Genomic DNA, 26,211 nt, shown 5'->3' on the forward strand with positions numbered 1-26,211 from the left:
TTAAGTTCACAAACTCATCCTAGAAAAAGTGCTACATACCTCATTGCTGAGTATCACTACGGTCACCTTCAAAGTACTCCCCTTGGGAAGCTATGCACCAATGCCAGTGCCTAGTACACCCTTCAAAGCAATTTTGGAAGTCTTTTTCTGGCATGGCCTGCAGAGCTGTCATCGTATTACCCTTGATGTCCTGAATGTCATCAAAACGTCTGCCTTTCAATATTTCCTTTATCTTTGGGTAAAGAAAGAAGTCATTGGGGGGCAGATCAGGTGAGTAGGGAGGGTGTTCCAATACAGGCATTTGTTTACTGGCTAAAAACTCCCTCACAGACAGTGCCCTGTGAGCTGGTGCATTGTCGTGAGGCAAGAGCCATGAATTGTTGCCAAAAATTTCAGATCATTTAACTTTTTTCATGCAGACTTTTCAGCACTTCCAATAGTAAACTTGGTTAACTGTTGGTCTAGTTGGTACAAATTCATAATTTATAATCCTTCTTATATCACAAAAGTTTAGCAACATTGTTGCAACAAGTTCACGAACTTAATTTTCAAGACTTGTATTCTTATTCTTTTTATTAGTAGTATTATTAATTAGTGAAGATCACCATAGAGCTATCCCTGAGTGAACCTTCTTTGAAACATTAACTGTGGTATATGTTCAGCACACTCTTCTTGGTGGCAAACACTTTTGAGTCAACAAATGAGCTGGCTGCTCCAAGGGTTTGCTATTTTTAACATTTTTTTAAATGACCTCTCTCACTGTTACGTGGTGGGTGGGCAGCTGTTTGCAATTACCGCCGTCTATGTGGTCCGCAGGTAAGCCAGGGCTGGGGAATCTGGCTTTTTGCTAAATGTTTTCAAGAAACTTGCTGCCACATTGCACTTGGCAGCCAAACCACACCCAGTGGAAATGTGCTAAAAGAGATGGGTAGAAGGAGCGCACCCCGAAAAAAATAGAAGTGACTCATGCTCGTAAACTATCATTTCCATGGTAATTCTTTAAACATACTACCCAGTCTGGGCAGGGAGGGCGGGCAGTGGAGGAGGAGCCTCTGGAGGGCATTTCAGTGAACTGTTTATTCGCCTGCCGTTGAGAATGTTGGTTTTCTCACTTGAGCTTCTTCATTCTCTATCGGTGTGGCCAGTAGACAAGTTGGTGCTGAACAAAAAGGCCTTCTCAGCCGGGGAGGGAAGAAAACCTCCTTCCTCGATCGCTACAAACCCTGAAACATAAGCCTGTGTCCAACCACATGAGAGCAGCCATTAGCGACAGTGTATATGGGTTGGGGGTTTTTATTTTGCTAGGTTTTAAAATCATGAGATACTGAAACCAAGCAAATGCTTAAATAAACAATGTCTGGCAAATATTCCCTTTTTTCATCATTGCAAAAGCTGTCAAACTTTAGAATATGGAAAAGACCATTGTGAAAACTATTTGAAAAGAGCCTCCCACTCGTTAAACTCATGTGCATTCATGCTGCCCTCGCCTCACCAATCTTCAGCTTCTCATCCTGTTCTTGGCTGTCTGTCCAGAGATGCCTGATTTTCCCCATCCAGCTGTGGCTGTGTTCACGCAAGTGCATGTAAGTGTGCGTGTGTTACATGTGTGGTGTGTGCACACATGCCTGGTGTGTGTGTACACTGGGTGTGCAGAGGATGTGTGTGGTGTGTATATTGGGTTGTGGGTGTATGTGGTTTGTATTGGGTATGTGTGTGTGTCCGTGTGTGCACATGTACATGTATGTGGTGTACATGTGTATGTGTGGCATGTGCGTATAGCAAGGGACAGATGGTCCTAGCACAAACAGGAAAGATTTCTACCCCAAACAAAAAACTGATGACTCGTTTTTATGCCCTCCCCTATGGTCACTGTGAGACCAAAGCTTCATACTTAGTATGGAACGCAGTGAGAAGATATCCATACACCCTACAGGTACACAACTGGGGAGAGTAATAAAGTTTACAAATTAACTAAAATTTGCCAACTCCTTTTTTCTGCATTTTGTATTGTGCTGGATATGTCAGTGACTGTTATATATTAAAATAGTGTATCTTTTTTTCACTACTTCTTTCTAATTTGGCCATGTTTATTTCCGTGGAACAAAGGAAGAAGTCCAGAAGGAAGGAAAAGTAGGAAGTAAGAGAGATAAGATGGAAAGGGGGAAAGAGAAATATTTAAAACAGAAGACTGGGAGTGGGGTTGAGCAGATGCTTGTTGCCTGGCACTGCCCACACATGCCAGGGAAGAGGCCCATATTCTAACCACCCGGAAACTTGGAACAATCACCTGAATGTATCTGAGGATAAATGAATTAATGGCTTCAGCACTGTCGTCAACCCCTCACTAACACGTTCTCACCCATGGCCTGTTGGCTGGCTGGGTTTGCAGGTTCAAAGCTGGTTTTGTATGTCCATCCCCCGGTGAAATGTGCTGAAGTTTCCCCACATGCACACTTTTACTTAATTGTGCATGTTCTTGTGTTTAATGAGAATAGCATGATACTCGTAAAGAAGCCCCAGGGGGTCTGGAACAGTGGTCTTCTAGATAAGATCTAAGGGGTGGAGAAGAATCACGGGATATAATCTTTAGACACTGTCCCCAAATTCACAACCTTCCCTCAATCTCAATTTTCCTTAAAATGAAACCAAATCAGATCAATATTACTACCAAACAGTTGACTGGCACAAATGACAGTAGGAAGCAATACAAGGGTCTTTGTTAGTACGCTATTTTCCCCATAAAATTCTGTACTAAGTAAACTTCTAACCTCCATTTCCATCTGCCTAGAGATTTAAACATGTTCAATACATTCATTCACAGAATGTTACAGCAAAAGAGGGACTTGAGTGATCATCTGGTGCAAACACCTCATTTTTGGATGAGAAACTAAGGCCCAAATGTGTAAAATGACTTGCCTGAAGGGCGTCAGCCGATTTGCAGAGCAGCAGTGTGGGAGCTGAGAGCATACTGTCTGCACCCAGCTCCCAAATGCACCCAGCAAGGGTATGAATGCACAAATGATGGACAGCAAACTGGCTCAGGACCGTTTTATCAGGCAAGAGGGGACCTTTAATGCAGACTTCACTTAAAGAGGTGCTTTTAAATGAACTCATTTGTGAATACCCAGCAGATACCCACCTTCTTGTGCCAGCTCCAGACAAGAGGTTGTATGTGATTTGTCATGAGTAAAGATGCACACAGATGTTAAATAGGGTCTGCCCAAACAGATCTCACTCAGACCACATTTCCTCTCAAACAAATCTTTTGCAGAATAAGATACCCTTTCCCCTCTCATTTGAGGGCATCTGCATTTGATTGACCTGAATGAAGAAAAGAGAGAAAGTATCATTAAGGAGCATTCTTGAACTGGAAATTATGCATTTTTAAACTCCTATGAAATATGTGCATGCATTTATCTTGCTCAGAGAAAGAAATATGAGAGCAAAGTTTCCTTCTTTTGGGAGGAGAAATAGGCCAATATATTACAAGCTCAAAGCACAAGACAGTTTGGCAAATACAGACTGGTCCGTCTGCTTTATTACTTCAGAGATTATGTGGAAACTAGGTGGGTGGCAAAGTGTAACTTCCTCTTGTGTTGGCTAAAATAAATGGTGTGGAGTTGAATGTCGATATACCTCAATGAGCAATGAACTATCACAGAGACGATGTTTAAATATTTTAACATGGATCTCAAGCCAAAAAAAAGCTGAAAGGCAGAGTTTGCAGATACTTCAGTGATATATGATCAACATATCCATAGACATCTTCATTTTTTTCATTCCTCAAAAGTTTCCAATAACTGGGCATAGGCCCTGTATTTTGCCTGGAATTTTCGGCCTATCCTCTTGGCTTATCTCATCCTACATACACTTAAGATCTCAGCTCAAATACAATTTCTTTCAAGATGCTTTCCCTGTCCCCAGAGTTAACCTAGGTTCCCCACATTGCAGAACCTCATGATGTTCTGGTATATCTACCACACTTGCATAAAGCCATCAGCCCTGCTAGACCAGAAGTGACCTGAAGGCAGGAAGCGTGTGTGTCCTGTTCACAACTGTCTCCTTAATGTCTAGCAGAATAGTTGGCACACGGAATACTCTCAGCAAATAATTGTTGGATGTAGAGATGGATGCATACCTTCTCTAGTTTCAGAGACTATACTCAAAATACCTCTTTACAAATTACAGAAGACAACACCTTTTTTACATGCCCTGTTTTCTTGACCACTTTCCCCCACTGCAGTAGTTTTCAGTAGAAATGCAGGAGTGTGGAAGATAAAACAATAATCTGGCCGCCTTTTGCACTGGCCAAGAATTTAACAAGATTTCCACCAAAAAGGTGACACATGGGGGATTAGAGACACCTTGGATTTCAGGTCTTAAAGTGGACCCCCAAATTCTAGCTCCACAAAACTTTGAGTCAAGAACTGTATCTGATTCATTTTTGCATTCCTGGTAGATTTCCAATAAAATTTTGTTGAATAATGTTCATTTTTCTCACAGACCAAGAAAACAGCTTTATATACATTAATGTGCAAATTAGATAAATCGTAAAGTATCTTGCCATAGCCAATAAATTTTTGGCCCTAATTTTATGTCAGTGCTAAGCACCTAGCATCTGGTAGTGTGAAGTGTCCTAAATTACTCCAGAAACAATAATCCATAATCTGTAAACATATTTCAAATCATCAAATGCCTCCCATAACTGAGCGCTGCCTCTTGATACAATACCCACTTCTGTATTGGGCTTTATGAAGGCATTAGCGCCAAAAAGTATTACCTTAGTTTAAATGAGCTAATAAAAAAAAACAAATTGGTCATAAAATTGAGGGGTAGGCAAATTGTTTCTGTAAAGGGCCCGAGAGTAAGTATTTCAGGCTTTGTAGGGTTTTCAATTTTTGTTGCATTTACTCAAGTTGGTCAATATAGTATGAAAGCAGACACAGACAATACATAAATAAATGGGCATAGCTGGGCTCCAATAAAATTTTATTCACAAAAGCAGGCTGTAGGCTAGGTTTGGCTCACATGCTATAGTTTGTCCAACACTGATCTAAATAATGCTTTGAGCCAAGTGAAGCCCAGACAACATAGCAGAGTTACAGGAAAATTTTCTAGTCATTTGAATAGAGAGAAATGATGGGAGAATAGAATCATTTTGCAAAAGATGATAAAATGGTTACACCGAATTAAAAATGGAAAAAGAGACAAACCTTATCAGTACCATATTCACATTGAAAGGATTGAATAAGATACAGATAATTGAAAATATAAATTTATATTATAATATAAAATTCTATAATGTACTTATCGAATTTATAAGTAGAGGGAGTTCATACACAGTTATGTGGCTACATACTTAAGTATTACAACAAAGGTAATTCATTTAAACTGGGAGATTCTGTGAGAGTTCTTTTCTTTAAAAGAAGTGTGTCTGGCCACTTCTCAAGGAAAACGACTGGTCTAGATGAGTTTTACACTCTATGAAGCCTCGTCAACATTCAAGGCAGCTCAGGAACCCCAAGTAGCGCTGAAGTGTGAGAGCCCAGACTCCAAATATCGGGCCCAAAGGGACCTTTTCCTGTGACCACTGCACAGCGGCACAGTCTGAGGGCGTCCTCGTCACCTATCTGACTTCTTTGGGGCTTGTTTGGTTTTGTTTTCTTAGATTTCAACATTTTAAACAGTGTTTGAATTAATACGTAAGTGAGAAAACAAGCTTTGGGGTCTTGCTGAAGAGAAAGAGTTACGAAGTTTATGAAGTTGAGATTGGCGCACACACGCCCCAACCAAAAAGCTTTTGCAGGTACTCCGGCCCACGCCTGACTTCATCTTGTTTAAGGCTAATTAGCCTCTGCTTTTCCCACGTCTCAGTGTTTCACCGTTGAGTATATTTGCTGCTGTGGGTTTTTGTAAATATTCTTTATCAGATTAAGGCAATTACTCTCTTTGCCTAGTTTGATGGGAGTTTTTATCATGGAAGAGTGTTGAATTTTGTCATTTTTCTTCCTTCACCTCCTTTTTTTTCTAGTAATCTAATGAATTATATTGGTTGAGTCTCAAATGTTAAACCACTTTGAATTCCTGGAATAAACCACACTCAAACATGATGAATTACCCTTTTTGTACATCACTAGATTTAGTTTGCTAATATTTTATTAGAAAATTTAGCATCTTGTAAGTTTCCTTGATGCTAATGTCGTTTTTAGGTTTTGATATTCAGGGTAGACTGGCCTCATAATAAAAAACAAAAGTGCTAATACTGACTGTTGATTCATGCCAGGCTCTCTGCTGAGCACCAGGCATAAAAGGATGAGTTCTTGCCCTTTATAGGCTTAGCTTCTAGTGGAGGAATTCGATAATAAAATTTAATATATAAGCATATTAAATATCTTGAAGGCACAGACAGCATTATTCTTGGTACAGTGTTCATTTGTTGCTCAATATTTAACTGACTACATGAATGTATTCTTCATGGTTTGTAGATGACTATGCTTTAAAATAAATAAGGGTAATTAGATCAAATGTGTATTGGAACTCATCACCTTATAATACAGTATTCCAATCAGTTAAATTAGCTGATGCTTTTCTTTTCTTTTCTTTTTTTTTTTTTTTTTTTTTTGAGGAAAAAAGAGAAAATGTTCCTTTTTTTCTAGGTTCTGGAAAATTTTGTGTAACATCATTATTGTTTCATCCTTAAATGCTTGGAAGATTTGTCCAGTGAAACCATTTGGACCTAATTTTATGTCATATAAAGGATCCTAGAAATCTTGACACTTCATTTTTACTGCATCTTTACTAATATAAAAATCCTACGTTATAAGACGACCAAAGTCTACATAGATAACAGATTATAAACTGGATCTGCCCACCTCTGAGTACCTCTTACACTGTACCTCCCAACACCTGCTGCTCGCCCCCTCACTCTCATCCTATCCCCTGGCAGTGCAGAAATGTGGGACCCTATTCCACCACAGCGTCACCCTTGTAAATCCTCCATCCAGCATATCTCAGCTGCACAATGAGTAACCATAGGCCAGTGGAATAGTTACCAAAATAATCTGTTTGACATGCTTCCCTCTCAGCCATGACCTCTAGTGATCCAAAGCTTGTAAGACTAAAAGTTCCGAGGGCCCTTGAATCGTTCAGAATACACCACATTCTGCTAGGGTGCCAAAGAACCCCAGAATCTCAGGGACTTACTGCATCAGCAATATTTCACTTGCTGACAGGGCGTGACCATTTCAGGTCCACTCCAGCTGTGCTCACAAGGCCCTCTGGGACCCAGAAGGATGGAGCAGCTTTTCTATCTGAAGCATCACTGTCATCATCACAGAGGGAAGGGGACCCCAGAGAGCTGTGTGCTGGCTGCTAAAGCTTTTGCCCAAAGTGGCAGGTGTCACTCCCACTGACAGGTCTCTAACTGCAGCAGGACAAGTTTAGACAGAACCCCACAGAGCAGGGCTATATTTGTGACCAATATGCTCTAATCAGATTTAGAGTTGCGATCCTCGGTGTCTTCCCTGCCTCCACACCAATGCCATGAGCCACATACTGATCTTGGACAAGCTGCCTAACCTCTCTAGGCCTCAGTTGCCTCATCTTCTAAGGGAATAAAAATAATATATTCTCCACAGGGCGCTTCTGACAATTTGCATTTAAGGTGCACCGTATTGGGCATATAACAAGCACTCCGCAATGTTAGTTATTGCTATTATTTCCCACTGTAGGGAATAATTCTTAATGGGGATGGGAGGTTAGGAAAAACAAAGAGAGAGAAAGAGCAGATTGCAACCACTATTCTAAAGGTTTGGGGGTCTTGGGTGAAGCAAAAGCACTTTCTACCATCATCACCCTCAGCACACGTGCGTGCGCACACACATAAACACACACACACACACACACACAAGCAATACACACACAAATACGGAACTTACTTTCATTCTTCAGGCAGGATTGCCCTCGTGAATCTGTCCTGGTTCCCATTAGAATGGCTATATGGGCCAAGGGTTGCTTTAGGTCCCAGGTCTCCTTGTGTATCAGGCTGCTCGTCAGAGGGGCCATATTCTTGTGGGGCTACAGCAATCTCACACCGATAGGGAAGCATGGCTTTCACTTCCTTTGGCAGTATTTCATGGATTACGTAAAGAAACCATCCAAATACACTTTACTGAATAACTCCATCAAAGCTCTGCTCTTTAGTTCAATAGAGTAGGCCTCTCTCTTTCTCCCCCTCCCCCCCACTGCTGAAACAGTACCTCAGTCTTCTTCTAGGATCCGTTCCCCACCCTCTGCCAAGCTCTAGTCACGGGCCCTGACTGAGTAGAATCCATGCATATGCCCCATTGTGGGGCATATGCATCAGAATGGGGCACATGCACCCCTGAGACAGCGAGGAGGCTGGGGCGCCTGTTTGCTGGGACCTGTGGGAAACAAGAATGTCTCTCTTTCTCCCACTGAAGAACATGCTGTGAAGCCACTGTCATTTACATCAGGGACACTCAACCTTAGCTCTGTTGACATTTGGACTACTAGATAGATAATTCTTCGTGGTGGGGCCTGTCCTGTGCATTGCAGGATGGCAGGCAGCATCCCTGGCCTCTAACCACTAGTTGCCATAGTATACCTTCAGTCATGACAACCAAAATGTCTCCAGACAGCCCACTGTCCTCTGAGGGCCAAATCAGCCCAGCTGAGAACCACTGCTTTCTGTTAGAGACAGTTCCGCCAGAGTTTTCTGTCATTTGCAACAAATAGCAACCTGTTATAGAACATGGGAACATGGGAATGACATCCTTTGGTTACCTCTTAGATACATTTGAAAGTGGAGTAGTATAAATTCAAGTTCCACTTGTGACCCTCATATTTGCTTGTTCTTCAAGCATTCATTTAAAATAAATTTACAGCTTAATTTCATGTGGAAGCTTCTAAAAGCAAGAAAAGGTTCTAGTTAAGAAGACCAACTTTAAAATACTGACCTCGTCTAAATATCAACTATGGTTAGAAAAAGAAACCCAAGTTTGAAAAATTACTCCAAAAACATATTTCTAATTGGTTCACAGATTTCAGGGAAATAGTCAATCCACTCAGAAGGAAAAGTAAGATTAAGAAATAAGCAAAGTCACTATGTTCTCTGCTTTCTTAGTAAAGGAATTCAGTCATTTGCAGAACAAAGCCAAGAAACACCCAGTCCCAGCTACCAGAGGACCGTGTCTTTGCTTTGTACCTGTCGTGGACAATCGATGATCAGATGTAGATGCCGCCTGGGGAGATTGACACCTTGGATATAAGCCGTTCCCTTCTGCTGAAGGCAGGGGTGTGGGCAGGGTGGAGGGGCGTAGGAGGGGCTCAGCCGAGGGCTGTCAGCTGTCAGTACTGTGGATCTGAAGGGGCCATCCGAGCGGCGCAGGTCCACTGATCAAGTGGCTGCTCTGCGTGGGACAGAATCCACTCTGAGGCTCAGCTGACTGTTGAACACTAAATACACGTCTTGTATCACTAGATTATCAGCCTCAGAAGGGCATAGACTTAGCCTTCCTTATTTACCATTGCATCTCTAACACCCAGCGCCCAGCCTTGCACAAGGGAAGGGCTCAGTAAAAATGTGTTGGTCAATTAGCACTGAGACATGCAGGTATCACTTCACAAGTGCTAAGTCAGTTTCAGTGTCATTCCAGGGCTCTCAGATGGGTCCATGCACGAAATTTTGCACTGCTGAAGTGTGTAGATTCATTATTTCTTATGAGTGTTGTAAAATTTTACAAATGTCGGTATAAAGCCCATGTTAAATGGTGCCAAGCCAACCACCTACTTGCAGAGGCATCTCATCGCTGGTGCCAGGCTACTCTCCACGGAGAGCTGGGAGGGGGGTGCACAGCAGTCCTCAGTGATGGAATGAGACAAGAAATGCCTCCAGCGTCTTTCCTGAGGGACAGAGGGCCTCTTGGCACCTAGCACACGCCTTCCAGCCAGGCCAGCTGGGTAAGAGAAACACACACTGAGATGGCTGGCGTTCCGCTGTGGAAAGGGTGTGGGGAGCATTTTGGACAGCTCTTTGGAAAGCTGTAAAATAAAATGCAGTTCAGCACACATGGTGTTTGATCAAACAGAGCCTCCTCTGAAGTGCCAAGACAGCTGCGGGACTTAAAACTGCATGTTACAAGCCAGCGTTTCTTTCATATCCATCCGTGTGTTATTTCACTCTATTTGGGAAGAGAACCAAGTTGCCAAGGTAGGAGTGGAGGGGACATGCGTGTATGCACATGTGTAAGCGTATGTACACGTGCGCATATGTGTGTGTGTGTGCATGTGTATTTGTGTGTGTGTCCGTGTGCATGTGTATGCAGGTGCACAGTGCATTTCACAAGATATTTATTTCTCAGAACACAAGTCAATACATCTAATTTTTTATTGGTTTCCTTAGTTCAAGCATATTTTCTCCACAGAACTACGGTCCTTTATAATTGTAAACCAGGGGGTCGTCACTAACTAATTTCTTTTTCATTTGAAAGATTATTTTTTTAATGAGTCACTTTTATAATTTCAAAGAGAAGTCATCATCAGTCCATTCATTGGCTGACCGGAGATATAGTGTGCTTTGCTTAAACGTATAGTGTGGTGGTTGCCAGACTGGTTTTTTTTTTTTAATTTTTAACTTAATTTTATGTGTGAATACTTGGAAATGATACATAATTCAGGCATATGTAGAGGAAATTTGAATTTCTTTCCTTCCGTCCTTGCCCCCTACCTACCCAGTTTCCTTCTAGAGAGGCTCTTGACCACTCATTGCTACCAGCCTTTTAGTTGTTTCCTTTTGTTCTACAGATGGGAGCTCCCACTGCTGCACTGCTCTGGACTTAGCATATTCATTTCCTAATATACCTTGGAGATCACTCCATCTCAGTACAGTTTCTTCCCTTTTTTTCCATATCTACAAAGTGTTAGCATTTAAGTTCTTTCCAATCAAGGGTTATAATAATAACTTTGTAGGTATGTAGTTTTGCACATGTGCACGTAGACCTGCATAAAAAAATCCTTGAAGGGGAATCACTGGGTCAAAATGTTTACAGTTTTAATAGATAGGAACAAATTGCTCCACAGATGTTGTAATTGATTTACATTCCTTCCAGCAATGTATGACTTAATGTTTCTTTAACTTTTTCTCCAACAAAGTATGTCAATTTTTAAAAATCGTTGTTCATCTGATTGGTGGAAAATGGAATTTCTGGGGGAAGTAGATGGAGAGATATGACAAAATAAGTCAGTTGGCCACCAGTTCATAAATGTTGAAGCTGGGTGATGGCTACAGGCAGGGGAAGTTCACTGTATTAACTATGTACTTCAGTACAAGTTTGAAGTTTTCCATAGTACAAAGCTTGATAAAAGAGTCATTGGTTTATATTGACTTGCCCAAGACCTGCCTATTTAAATCCTTTTCCCATTTTTCTATTAAATTATTGAAACTTTTTCTATTGATTTAAAAGGGGTATTTTAAATATTAGGAAAATTAGCTGTTTGCTTGTGAAACAGTTCCTACATAGTTTTCCTACTTTGTCCTTTAACTTTTGAACTTTCAAAAAATATTTTTATATATTCAAATTTAACAATCTTTGTTTTATGACCTCTAAGTGTTATACCATAATTAGAAAAACCTTTTCCATGCCAAGATTATTTTTTTACTTTCTCATGCTCTGTTTAGTATTCTCATTGCTTCATTTGTTTTACATTTAAAGCTATTGCAGATCTAGAATCTTATTGTCCTAACACAATTTATTATATGATCCATTTATTCTTCATGGATTTCACATTCCCTTTATCAAATACTGGATCTCTTGAGTCATGAGGGACTCTTCACAGGCCAGGGCCTCCCACAATTTATCTGGTATAGTTAAAACCCATGATTTCTTTCTCTTATCTAATTGCATTGGTTAGTACCACCAGAATGCTAAATAATAATAGTAATTGTGGATATCCTTGTCTTGTTCTAACTTTAATTAGAATATTTATATTTCCCCATGAAGCATAATATTAAGTTTGAGGTGGAAATAGGTATCTTTTATTTTAAGGAACTATACAAATATGGCTCATTTCAAACTAAAGTATCCAACTATTGCTAATTTCAACTCCAAATTCTCACTGGCTTAAACAAATAAAAATGTTGTTGTTTTTTACTCAAATCACAGCCCACTATGGATCATGGGGCAGTGTAAGGGCTCTGCTCTCTGTAGTCACTCAGGGACCCATGCTGCTTCCATCTACTGGTGCTACTGTCTCCTACGGCCTCAGAGACCTCCCTGGATGCTCTGCATCTGGATGGCAGAAAAAAGGAGAGAACCTGTAGACAAGTGTATGGGAGAGGCTCTAAGGGCCAGGGCTAGAAATGGCTGACATCACTTTCCACATTTCACTGAAAAGAACTACCTGCAAGAGAAACTGAACAATGTTGCCTATCTTTATGCCCAGGAAGGAAAGGAAACAGAGTTCAGTGATCCATTATTCCTCCTTACTGTCCACCTATGTGCACATTCACCCATATATGTACTTTTATGTGTATAAATGTGTAGTTTACTATACCAGTCAGGACTGGCTAGGTTATGCTGCAGTAATAGACAACCTAAATGTTTCAGCGTGCTTCTTAGTAAAGAGCCGTACAACCAGTGCATGTCAGAAGACCGGCTCGGCTCATCCCAGTTAGTCAGTGACTCAGACTGATGCAGGGACAAATTAAGACATGCTTCCATGAGAGCTGTGGCAGGTGAAAGAAATGCTAGAAGATCAAGCACCAGATTCTGTTGACCAAAGCAAGTCACCTGGCCATGACTACCTGCCAGGACAAGGAAATGCCATTCTCCCATGTGCTTAGATGTAGAGATAAACCGGATATAAGTGAACTATGGAAGTTCTTGCCCACTTAGTGTGTATAAAACTATAAATTAGTGTTCTGAATCCTATCTCACATCTAATCTATAATTGTTTTCATGCTCATAGGCATATATTAATTAATATAGTGGGAAAGCACTGAAATGTACCTCATGCCAAGGATAGTGTAAAATATTTAAGAAAATGTTAAAACCTTGGTCTACTTGGCCAGTACCAATACCATTAGCCACTAAACTTAACAGAGCCTGTCTAGAAAAAAGTGTATCTGCATTTGTTTATTGTAAAATTCATAAGTCTACCTAAATGGATTTGGCTAAGCCATTCCACAAGTCTCTATTCCAGGGACTAATACTTACTGTGGCTAAAGATTTTAGTTCAATAGGAATCTGCCAAATACCATAGAGAGATTAAAACTAGGCTCTCTGTTACGAAAGGTCAAGATTTGTGGAAATTAAATACTAAAAAAAAAATCAAAAAAAAAAATCTGTTAAATGGTTACATTTTCAATAGTCTTCAAATTTTAGAGACATATTACCCTTCTTTTCTTTATGGACCACCAGGTACAAAGTTTTACAAGAAAGCATTATATTCTGAGAAAATAAACCAATCAAGAAACGTAAATTAAATTCCTACTGTGTGTAACAGCTCTTGAAATGTGGGTAATTTGTTTTTCCATTTCCAATCATTATTCAAGATCTAATCAGAACTTAATTGATTGGTGGATGGATCAAAATAAGTCAGCATGAATCCGGAGTTAAAAGGGCTATTTGGAATGGATGCTGTTCCAAGGTTTGTCAAAAAGTAAGCATAGTGGGTATATTAAAGAATAATTGATCACTACCCTTCCCCCACGTTTTGTTTCTTCAGGAGGGATTTTTGGAAATAGTGACTCTACCATCACCAGGTGTCTGAGAAAATTATCTGGGGTAGGCTGTACACCCTTCTGTTAAAGAGAAAGAGAAAGGGGGTGAGGAGAGCTTTCAGGAATTCCCCCTTATTTTTTGGAACTCCTTTTGCTCTCCTCTGCCTTTTTCTGGCCTCCACAAGGTCTGCAGTCTGCATTTTCCCCTCTCCAGCTAACATTTACTGAGAACTGCTAGGTCCCAGATTCTGTGCTAAGTCATGGAGATACAAAGCAGAATAAAAATTGAACCCTACTTTTGAGAACGTCAGAATCTAGTAAGAAAATTGGAATTTAAATGAAGGGAGCACATAGGAACTGCTCCAAAATTGGAGTACTGCAGGTTCTGCCTCATTTACTTTACTTTTCCAGATTCAATAGAACTAGTTCAAGCCTCCACCTAGAGATTGGACGGAATTCCAGGATCACAAGCATGCACTTTCTTATCCTCTCCTGGATCATCTAGGGATCCTGGAAGACTCCACCACAGTCTTCTTCCAAGTAAGAGAAAGACCTGTCATCAACCAGCCAGCTGCTTCCATTGTGAGCCTGTTCTCACTGATCCCCACCCCCTCCCACCCTCCAGTGCTGGCCTCTCATTTGTCAGCATTGCTGACCCAGGCTGCAGCCAGAAGGGTCCTTCAAGAGAGAGACGCTCTGCAGGTTTCTACACTCCCTCTGTGCTAAATCCACATGGGTCCCATCATCCAGTTTCCCAAGGCTGTGGCTCTGAATCCTCAGGCCTTCCAGACTCCCTTCCAGCATTCTCTTCCAAGGTCCTCCTTCCTAGAGCCATACAGCTGCAGACCCTTCATGGAGTCCACCATAACTCAAGGATCCCCTCAATGGCATGCCAACTTTCCTTTTCAATCCTGGAAGTACTCGTACATTGTCTTTGTTTCTTCTCTTTTTCAGGCACTGTTGCTGCGATGGACCTAGATCTTTGGAATGCCTGGCAAGCAGGAGGCCCTCTTCCCAGATAGTTCAGCAGCTCATTTTGTGGTCTTGAATCAGGGCCACAGCACACAGTTGTGAAAGCAGCCCATTGCACAACTTCAAGAGTGGGATGGCTGGGTCAGAGGGTAGATGCACACTTAATTTCACGAAGAAATTGATGGTTTTCCAGGATGACTGTACCAGTTTGCACTCCCATTTGCCACTCACTGTCTCCCCATATCCTTGTCAACGCTTGAGTCACCCATCCTTCTAATTGCTGCCATTCTGATGGGTCTAAAGTGGTTTCCATTACTAATATTTTTAGAGCTGGACTATCAATGACACTGGGCTCTTGTCATTTATAGTCAGTCTGTCTTAGTCATAAATCTATGTCTTAGATAACCAGTAATTTGGAAATATGCTTTATCTATGTGGTATATTTTAAAGATGACAAATTGGATCCTCACAGCCATACTGTATCCAGTGCCTTCCCACGGCACGCTCCCTACTGTAATGTTACACTACACTTTACGGCTAACTAGGCACATTGCCAAGACAGGCATTATGGAGGGATGGGATTATGAGCAGAAGCTTTGACATGAAATTCTGGAAATAGATAGTGTTAATGGTTGCATAGTAATGTGAATGCACTTAATGCCACTGAACTGTACATTTAAAAATTATTAAAATCATGAATCTTATGTATGTTTTAAAAGTCACTCTGGTTGCTTTATGGAGAAAAGGATGGAAAAGCAGGAGTGAAAGCAGAAAGACCAGTTAGGATACTGCAATAGCCTAGGCAAGAAACATGGCTGACATTATGGTGGTGGTGGTGGTACACATGCGGATAATGGGCTGGTTAAGATTCCCCAGCATTGCCCACTTAGTGTCATTAATTTGTTCCTGAAAATCAGATGTTCTCTGCAAATACACTATGAGCCAATTTCCCATTGTTTGTAAGTGGAAAAAAATGTTACACTACACTTTACGGCAATTCAAAACCCCAGTGAATTTCCTAAAACATAGCTCCAACACAGTGAAATGTGTCTATATAAGTAATGTCCATGTGTGTGTGTGTGTGTGTGTGTGTGTGTGTGTGTGTGTGTGTGTGTGTGTGTAATGTTAGGATATAAAATGCTTAAAACAGCCTTTCCTGGTCTCTAAATAATTAATGTGATTGCTACATGTTACATGATTTGCTAGTTTGGTTTGTAGGCAATAGCATGTACAGCTTGTATGCTGCAACATAAAATTGTGTTTACAGTGGGCCATGGCAAATAACACACAGCAATGAATTCATTTGCTTAAAAACATGCAGACAAAATTCACAATGAAAAAATAAGGATACTTTCTGTAATGAACTGCTTCTCACCAAATTCACAGTTTCTAGGAATCAGGGCATAGACATCTCTGGGGTTGGGGGAGGCATTGTCCCATCTACCACAGTGCTACAGATGGCAGTGAGGAAGAATTCTTCATGATGACACTGAACGCTGCATGTGAATCTCTTACCTCTGGATTTCTTACTGTGTGAAATAATAAATTTCTGAATTGTTTAAGAAAATGTTCTTAAGAATCATTGACATTAGTTTACTTTGTGGTTTACTTTATAATATTAGCAACATCTTCATGCTGTACAGTTTTATCATGTTGATACTTCTCATCTAAATTTACATGATGAACACCAAAGCACAGACTAACAATTCAGGTGAGTTACAGCAACGATTCCAGCTAAACAGGGAAAAATCACTTGTCTACTGTAATCTACCAAATTATTAAAGCACATCTTTGGGAAGGAAGAAAGACTTACTACATATATTTAAATTTTGAAGTAAAAATGAAGCCAGTCATACATGGGCTAATCCATATGAATTTAATATGGAAAGTATAGGATGCCTCCTTTTTCTAAGTTTGCTTTTTCTAAATATGCATCTAAACTCGATGTCTCAGGAATCCTTATAAAACACCATGTTGCTTCTGAGCAGACAGGGGCTCTGGGGAAAGGTGCTAAAATGAAGAAAAAAGCAAGGAAACTTCAGAATCTAGTATGCTTAAAAGGAGGATTAAAAATACCCACAAGAAGAAAAATGACAATTAGAAAAAATATAAAAACACCTTTTTTCTTTAATCTCTCCTCTTTCCACATATTATTTAACACAGCTGTTGTCGTAGTAGGCTCTCAATAAACACAGCAGATACAGAATGAATGAATGAATGAATGAATGAATGAATGAATGAATGAATGAACGAATGATTAGGAGGGCTCATCAATTAGGATCATTTCTATTGATGATAATAAAAAGAGTAGGAGGTATTATTCAAGAGCATAAATAGTTTTCAATAATTTACCTCATCTCCCTCACTCCGCGGCAAGCACGCGTCCTCCTTATCCTTAAGCAGATCTAACAGCTGGAAGGAGAGCCAAAGTCTAATCGTGAGGTCATTTCTTAAAGTAAGACTCTAATTTTGAAATCACATGGACTCTATAGGGTTTTTATTTTGTATATTTTATACATCAACAGAAAATATTAAAATATATTTATAGATCCAAAAGACTATTTTTAAATACAGTGGAAACAAAGTGGACCAATTAATGTGTGAACAACAGTAAAAAGGAAAAAAAACGTTTTGGTGCTCCTTCAGTTAGGAAGTAGAGTCCAAACACTCAGTACTTATTTAACCTCCATCCTAGTCCAAACTCAATTAGAAACATATTTTGATATTATAGACGACTTAAGCATCAGGACCTCCTTTTCCGGGACAAAAGGGTGTTGGATCAGGTGGTTGTTACAGTCTCTCCCAGTTCAAAAACTAGACAACATCATTTTAGTGAGTAGTAGTTTGAACTAATGTGTGAAGAAGTACTAATGCCAAGCACGCCAACAAGAAATAAGAAACCACTAAGAAACCCTAGGCTAGTCTCCAAGATTCATAAAACTTACTTGGAGTCCAAGGAGACAAAATTGCTGAAAATATGTTGTGTTGCCTTATGGGTACAAACCAAAATATGTTTTTAACCAAAATATTTGATTTGTGTGCTCATACAGACATACTTTTAGCTATATAGCCACAACTTCCAATATTACAAAAGCGATTTTGAAGTCTAAATCTATAACTAAGGTTTTTTTGAGTGGGGGGATGGTATCAGCTTGAAATTCTAAAATCCTTCCTAGGAATACAGACTTCCCTGTCTTTGGGGCATTTATGCGACTCTTCAAGTTACATTCTTTAAGTATGGTATTATCATTTTGTGCAGATTTAGATATTTTAGCTGATCGAAAATTATAAAATATACAAAATTTATGCTTTCATGGAGATTTTTCTAAAGAAACCTTCCCCCCACACACACACATACTTTTAAAAGCATTTGGCTTATTGCAACAAACGTTGCTTATACCGGTATGTATTTCTTCCCAGCAGCTCTTATTGTTTACAAGCACTCAATTCCAAAACTGAGTGCTGCCAGCATGAGATACAAGTGGCTAATATAAGTTTCATTCTCTTTAATTTGTCTCCACTATGGGCATATTTTAAAACTGAGAAGACAAAAGAGTTGGGAACAGGGGTATTTACAAAAGGAATTATTAGCACCACAAAGACTTATAACTCCCATAACTTTCATAAGTATATGGAAAATGATTTGTAGCTATGTGTGATCCCAATACACGTCCACTCATAATCAAAAGAGTATTACACATAAAGACACATTTCTGTGAAAGTCACTGGCAAAGAGAAGGAAGGACGCTGAATTTTTAAAAACTAGAGCTTTGCACTATCGTGTCAGGTGACTAATTTTTATGGCATAGTTGCTATAAAAAACACAATGTTGACACAAATAGTCTTCCTCAATTAGGCCAGCAGGTGGCGGTATTGACTCTACCAGAACAGCCTAAACCTGGCTGGCACTTCTCGTTTCAAAAGAGTAATTCCCAAGAAACACAAACGGATTAATCTTATCTGTGTTTTGAAACTTTCAAAGATATTCCATCCTAGCAGAGACTACTGTGAACTCCCTTTACAAAGCCCGATGATCCATCTGTTTCTCTTGGCTCTGTGGATAACATTCGAGAGATGGGGCGTCTTTGATTTTCAAGTCTTAGTTAACCTATGCATATACACTTGATCTGTCTCGTAGTTAGAAAAGCACCACTGTTTACCTTGCCCAGGAAAGAGCTTTGGAACTACATGGGAATTTTCCTACAACGATACACAGCAACATATGCATAAGAGAAAAACAAGTTCTTATTTGCAGTTAGAAACAGTGAAATACTCCAGGCTGTCTTTCTTTTTAATTGTATTTTTATTTGATATCATCCTATATGGGTGTCTTTTTGTTTTGTTTTTTTGGGTTTTTTTGGTTTGTTTGGTTTTGTTTGTTTGTTTATGAAATGGAACAATATCTGACATCAGGACTTTGAATCATAGCAACAAGAAAGAACGAGATTAGTCATATTGTCAAAGACACATTTATAAACATAAGTACTTGTGCATCATCTGAATAAAATTTTCTTTTTTATTACCAAAGTTTTCAGGTTTGCTCTACATATGCCTTTCAGCAGGCATTGTTGAAATACTAGATGAGTTATTTGTCCCTTTAAAGTAGAGCAGAGTTGGCAAATTTTTCTTAAAGAGCCAGATAGGAAATACTTTAGTATCTGAAAAACATTGAGAATATTTGGGGAAAATTGAGAAATGTTTGCTATACAACATTTTAAAAATGTAAAAACCATTGTTGACTCAAGAACAGTACAATACTAAGTGGCAGGCCAGATTTGGCCCATAGGCTGCAATTTGCCAATCAGTTGCTAGAAAATAAACTCTATCATGGGATGTATGTATAATATATTTTTCAAGCAAAATCCATAAAGAGTCTCAGGAGGATGGGCTCTAGCCTCTATATTATGTTAAAATTTGTCTATCTAAAAAGTTTTCCTGTTTAAAGTTTGTCCATTGTTTTTTGCATCTAAGTTAATACACCTTTGCAATGCCTCTTTTTTAGACCCTGAGGAAGTGTAACCACCCTCAAGAGGGCACATAATCTTGTTAACTGTCCTGTAAACCCATCCCCACCTTGCTTTCTACCACCTTCAGGTAATCTCCCTTACTGTCCCTCTTTAATTCCAAATGTATAAAAGAAACTGCAAATTGTGATTCTGGGGAACATTTTTCTCAGTCTGTTGAGATGTGCTTTCAGACGTGTCCTTCATTTGGCTCAAATAAACTTATAAAAATTTTCTACAGGTTTGGACATTTTTCTTTTGATAAGCTATATAGTACTAGGTTGGTGCAAAAGTAATTGTGGTTTTTGCGATTATTATTATTATTTTTTAATAACAAGAGCTTTATCAAAACTACTTAAAGCAAAGAAAATCTAGTGTCCCGAATTGACACTCCAAGCAAATGCGACTGTACGATTTTTGCAATTATTTTTAAGCTTTTAAGCCACAATTACTTTTGCACCAACCTGACAGAATTTGATGCTAATCTTGATATTATTTAATGATATTATTATCATTAAGAAATAAGAATCCTGGGTCTAAGATGAGAAAATTTGGTCCCAAAGATACTTGTAATGCTGACCAGGGCTGGGTGTGGTGAAGGGAGTGAGGAACAGGGGTGTGGGAGAGAAAACAGCCAGAAGCAAATACCCCCAAGTAAATAACCATAACATTGTGTACAACTTACAAACCACAGCATATGCTTTTCAGTAAAGGCCTTGGTTAGAATGTCTTTAAAAAGTCAGTGTTAATGAGTTTTCATTTAAATTTTTAAAACTTTTCTATTTAAATTAAAATTTATAATTTAAAAAAATCATTAGCAGTGTAGGATTTTAAAGAAAAGATTCCCTTTCTTGTAGACTTGGACTGTACGGTGAGCTCTCCTGAGGCCAGGGCAAAGGAGCATTAGAAGGTGGACGATGTTGATGACTATCCTCCATGGAGAGTTGAGGGACTAATGAACTAATCTGTAGGACTAACCTGCAATGAAATATGAATTTAGCTTCACAATTTCTGTTTCTTCCCTTTCACCAGGATCATAGGATATTCTGCAAAGTAGATTAGATAGTAAGAAAGGAATGACATAAAATAACAAACTCACTCAATAATTATTTTATCTCTGACTTGGCAGTATAGTCAGAAATATTCCCAGAAGCTTGCTTATTAGAAATGAAGAAAAGAAATGTAAATAAGTATGCCTGCGTCCTAGGCCCCATAATAGAGCTAGGAGGGACCTCCAATATCATCCAATCCAACCCTCTTTTCTTACAGACGAGTAAACTGTGGCCTAGAGAACGGACGAGGCTCCCCTGGAGTCACACAGCAAGGGACTGACTGGGCACATGTAGAGTCTGCTCGAGAGGAACTTTGTAGTTCCAAGGGTAGAGCTAAAAGCAAGTTATTTTCTTTCACTGAGTGGGTCCTTACTTAGACTTACAAGATTACAAGATAAGCATGAAATAAAAGTTAATTTGAATGCCTTCTAGCATGGTCCAGAAGCCCAGTAAATTAAGGTGTACAACACTCCCCACATCAATTCCTGTGCAGACTGTAAGGACTTGTGGGGGCACTGGATTTGCTCAGCCAGCCTGTAGGTACCCAAGAACCAGAATCCTGCCTCTTCTAGATGGGAACCAGCCACACTGTGTCGGAGAGTCTCCAATAATGGCACAGACCAGCAGCATGTGTCACTGGCCCAGACAGAAAGTCACTCGGCCCTACCCTTTGTGGATCAAAAGAAAGCACCAACCAAGAGAGATCAGGTAGTTCAAGGCTGGGTTCTCTAAACACAAACAACAGACCAACCCCTTAAACAGAGAAAATAAACAAAAGCCTCTCACACCTTTACGTATAAACATATCAATCTGCTTCATTATAATCAAGTCACATCAGCGAGTGTTGTTTTTAGATTTAGGGCTTCCACTTTATGGGACACTCTGTGACCCATAAAATAAATTTTTACCACAAAGCGGTATTTGCTCAGGGGGGTTCCAGGCCACTAAAGTGGATTACCCTTGGGCCCCCTATCAAAATGGTCTCAAGGTCTGGATTCCAGGTGACTAGAACAGTTTTCACTCTACTAAACCATGCCAACTTTTAACCCAGAACCTCATTACCATTCAGCCTCTCCACTCATCAACATATCTATTCCAGAAAGAAATAGGAGAATTTGAGGATGATTTTCTTTTTAACTTACAGTACTTTAAAAATATTTTTTCCAATATGAAAGCAAACAAATGCCAACATTATGCAAAAAGCAATGTGCAAATTGGTTTGTAGGCAGCAAATATAGAACTGTCCCCAGCTCCAGCAGGCAGCCCTCTTCTCTTCCCCAGGGAAGGGAATCTACTTCAGGCAACATGTGAACCCTTATTAATGCCTCTGAAAGTAGACAACAATTATCCTGGATGTCTGGATTAGCACTACTCTCTTCTGGAAAATGTTTGTTCAAAGCATGTGGCATAGAGGGGTTGCCATCACAGTACCTCCGTGTACTCCCATTAAACATTGGCTGGGCCTATCAGAGCCCATCCCAAAAATTTCTGTTAGCTGTAGCTTTTTCTTCCTTGGTTGCAAGGTCTTAAAGAAGTGAACCTGAATCTCCTGGGGCCCCAACGCTGGCTCTCAATGAAGCCTGTCTGGAGTAGGAGAGAGATGCAGAATCAGAGATGAGAGGTCAAGATGGGAGAGAGAGAGAGAGAGACTGGACGCTAAGGGTCCCTGAGTCTGATAAACTCTGGCTTCACCATTGCCCTACCCAGCTAGGAAACTGATGAATCTTCTATCTTTCTTAAGCAAGTGTGAGTTAGAATTCCAGTCACTTGTAACCAAAGAATCCTGACTGAAGCAAAAACCTCTGCAGGGGCCAGTCCACCTACTGTTGTAATGCAGGCAGAAGTTAACAAGTAGTTGAAAAAGATAGTAGTCTCACTCTCTGGCCAAATAAAAGAAGAGTGTATACCTTATTTCTCACAGTTCTAGAGACTGGAAAGTTCATGATCAAAGTTCCGGCAGACAGAGTTCAGTTCCTGGTGAGGGCTCTCTTCCTGGCCTGCAGATGGCTACCTCCCTACTGAGTCTTCCTATGGCAGGAAAAGAGAGATGGGTGGGGTGCACTGGGAGCCCTCTGATGCCTCTTCTTAGGAGGACACTGATCCCATTGGATCAGGGTTCTACCCTTATGTTCTCATTTAACCAGAATTACCTCCAGAAAGGCCCTCCCTCCACATACAGTCACACTGGGAGTTGAGTCATAAATATATGAATTTTGGAGGAACATAAACATTCATTCCCTATGTGAGTGAAGGACTCCTTCAGAAGCACAGCAGTTGTAGGGGCAGGAGGCACAGAGATCAGATCAAGCATTGTTGGACATTTTAGTTCAACAAACATTCATCAATTCTTTGCTGTATACCAGGACCTGTGCTAGAACCAGGAATTGAAAAATGGATAAACTTAATGCCCTGCCCTTAAGGAGATTTCTGACAAAGGAAAAATCAGCCAGCATATAGATAAATTCAATGTAACACAACAAGTAATCAGTGTTCAACATGCAGTGGGAGCCTAGGGCAGGACCGTTTACCCATCAGGACCCACAAAGAAGCCTTAAAGGTGAGATTGGCAAAGGGGTGGAAATGGTGTTTCAGGTAGAGAATATGACACACTTTGCATAGGTACACAAGGCAGTCACCCCATGAACATGTAATTTAGGAAAAGAAAGATGTCAGGAGGTAAGGCTGCCTGAGAAACGTAGGGATTCTATAATGAATTTGCTCCTGTTGGAATTTTGGAGGCTTTACATGGGGGAGATATTGGTCAGGTGTATGTGTCAGTTATACCATTATGGTGGCTGAGTGGAGGATAGATGTGTAAGGGACAAGAGCAGACAAGGGAAGACCAGTTTAAGAGAATGCTGAGATGGTTGATTTAAAAAAGAATTTTGGCTATGAAATGTTACCCATTTTATGGTGACTAACGGTATGAAGAAGAACACGGATGAGATGAAGAGCATTGCAAAGTCTCCCCAAGTGATTGAGGAGAGGGTGGTGCTGTGAACTGAGAGCTGTTATGGGGGGAGGACGGGAGAGCAGATCCAGAGGGTACAGAGCAAGTGCAGAGCCAAGACTAACCACAGAAAATATGGTTTACCTAGAGAGTGCTAACTTACATGATATGAACAATAAGCACAAAACGTCCATGAACTGCAACAGGGAAGAAAAAGAAATGTGCAATTGGGAAGATTTCCATGGTCTCCAAAAGCTTTAAATGAAGCCTGAAAAATACCATGGCCCTGTGTGCAGAGGTAATACACTAGAGGACTGTGGGCTGAACATTGCTTGCCCACATACTGTTTATTCTGCTCAGTGCTTGTTTCAATGAATCAGTTGCCAACATTAAAACCTGGACTCTGGAGAGATCCAAGATGGTAGAGCAGATAAACACTGTGCCTGCTTCTTTCCATAAACACATTAAAATTACAACTAAATTATAGAAAAATCAACCTGGAGAACCACCTAAAGCCTGGATGAACAGAAGTTTTATAGCTAAGGATATAAAGAAGCCACATTGAGACTGGCAAGAGGGGTGGTGACATGAAATAGGCTGGCCCCAAACCTCCCTGTGGTGATTGAGAAATGGGAGGGATATTGTGGCCTCCCAACCCGAGAGAAACTCCAGCCCCACACCAGCCTCCCCAGTCCAGAGTACTGGTGCTGGGAAGAGGAAGCCCCACAACATCTGGCTGTGAAAAACAGTTGGCATTCCAACAATTTGGGTGGGATGGAAGGCAGTAGGAAATCCAGGCATCCTCTTAAAGGGCCCATGCACAGACTCTCTCACCCCCAGACACTCACCCTGGACTCCAGTGGAGGGACAGTGACTTGGGAGGTGTCAGAGGTATATGGGGGCAAACTGAAATGTGTTCCTTTGGGGCACGGCTGGAAGATGGTCACCATTTTCCCATGTGGGGTCCTTCTTCTGTGCAGCTGGCAGGCAGGCAGGCACCATCTTTCCTGTGTTAAGCCCTCCCCCACAGGCCAAATCTGAATCTCACTGGCCTGGTAGGCTCCTCTGCTCCACCCTGCTGACTCACTGGGAATCCACACTACTGACTCACTGGGAACCTGCCCTACCCAACTCCCCCAATACCAGAGGCACTTTCTCATGAGCAACCAGTCCTGCACACATTGCACTCTTTCTTAGAAAACTATTGTAGTCTGTGGGCCCCAGATGGGTGGTGACTGGCCTCAGTGTGCTCTGAGACTTTTGCCCAGTAGCTCCAGGCTTAGCACAGGCACCTAATGAGTCTACACTAACCTGGTGACCATAGTTCTTCCCACTCTAGTGACTCCCTGAGACCCTGCCTCACCCAACTCACATACCACATGAGGCTTTATCAGTGGCTGAACCTCAATGGAGCCCACAGGTGGCAGCAGGTCTGGGGTGTCCTGGCTTTTTGCAAAGCTACCCCAGGCCTGGTACTGGTGGCAGCCATCCTCAGTTTGCAGTGTGCCCTCTTTTACATGCCTCCAGATTTAACACAGGCATCGAACAACTGTGGATTGCTTTGTAGCTCCTACCAGGTAGTTCCTGGACAGTCACAGGCAGTGGTGACCTGGGCCTGCACCAGAGCCCCTCCCAAGAGGTTCCAGAACAACATACTTAGAGGTGGGCATCAAACCACAGCAGACAACCACCCAATTAGCCCTACAAGCGGCACACACAAAGGGTGGTCTCAATATGCAACAGAGCCACTGGGAAAATTCCACTCATTGGGGTAAGCCCCCCACACAGCAGCCTGTAAGGTGTTTGTAAATGTGATCAAACCCCACAGCCAATAAGACTAAGGGCCAATCCCACCCACTTATGTGCCAATAGCAATCAAGGTTCAATATAACAGGAGAGCACACACAATCTACCCAAGGGACACTCCTGGAGCACCCAGAGCAGGTGACCAGGGAGAATGAACCAGAGCCCCAGGGGAAACTATTATATAAGGCTAGCTGGCCAAGACTGGGGGACATAGCAGATGTACCTAGTACATAGAAACAAATGCAGAGAGACAGCCAAAATGAGGAAAAGAAGAAATACGTCCCAAATGAAAGAACAGGAGAAAACTCCAGAAAAAGAACTAAATAAAGTAGATGCAAGCAACCAGAGACAGAGTTGAAAACAATTGTTATTAGGATGCTCAAAGAACTTAGTGGAAACTTCAACAAGAGATAACAAGCATAAAATAGGACATAGAAACCATAAAAAAGGAACCAGTTAGAAGTGAAAAATACAATAACTGAAATAAAGAATGCACTGGAAGGAATCACCAGCAGACAAGATGAAGTAGAGGATCAAATCAGCGATCTGGAAGACAAGGTAGCAGAACATACCCAATCAAACCAGCAAAGGGAAAAAGGAATTTTTAAAAATGAGGATAGTTTAAGAGACCTCTGGGACAACATCAAGCATAACAATATTAGCATCATAGGGGTACCAAAAGGAGAA

At 40.8% G+C, this 26,211-nt stretch overlaps 1 long non-coding RNA gene across 1 annotated transcript; it reads left to right on the plus strand.

Moving 5' to 3' along the window:
- The first annotated feature begins 9,941 nt into the window (after positions 1–9,941).
- LOC109458584 (uncharacterized) lies at positions 9,942–15,417 on the plus strand. The gene is made up of 3 exons (XR_002139247.2): positions 9,942–10,231; positions 14,153–14,281; positions 14,696–15,417. It is a non-coding gene; the product is annotated as an uncharacterized LOC109458584 (long non-coding RNA).
- The last annotated feature ends 10,794 nt before the right edge of the window (positions 15,418–26,211 follow it).

Source organism: Rhinolophus sinicus, linkage group LG06 (assembly GCF_036562045.2).
Source record: "Rhinolophus sinicus isolate RSC01 linkage group LG06, ASM3656204v1, whole genome shotgun sequence".
In the NCBI taxonomy this organism is placed as follows: Eukaryota; Metazoa; Chordata; class Mammalia; order Chiroptera; family Rhinolophidae; genus Rhinolophus; species Rhinolophus sinicus.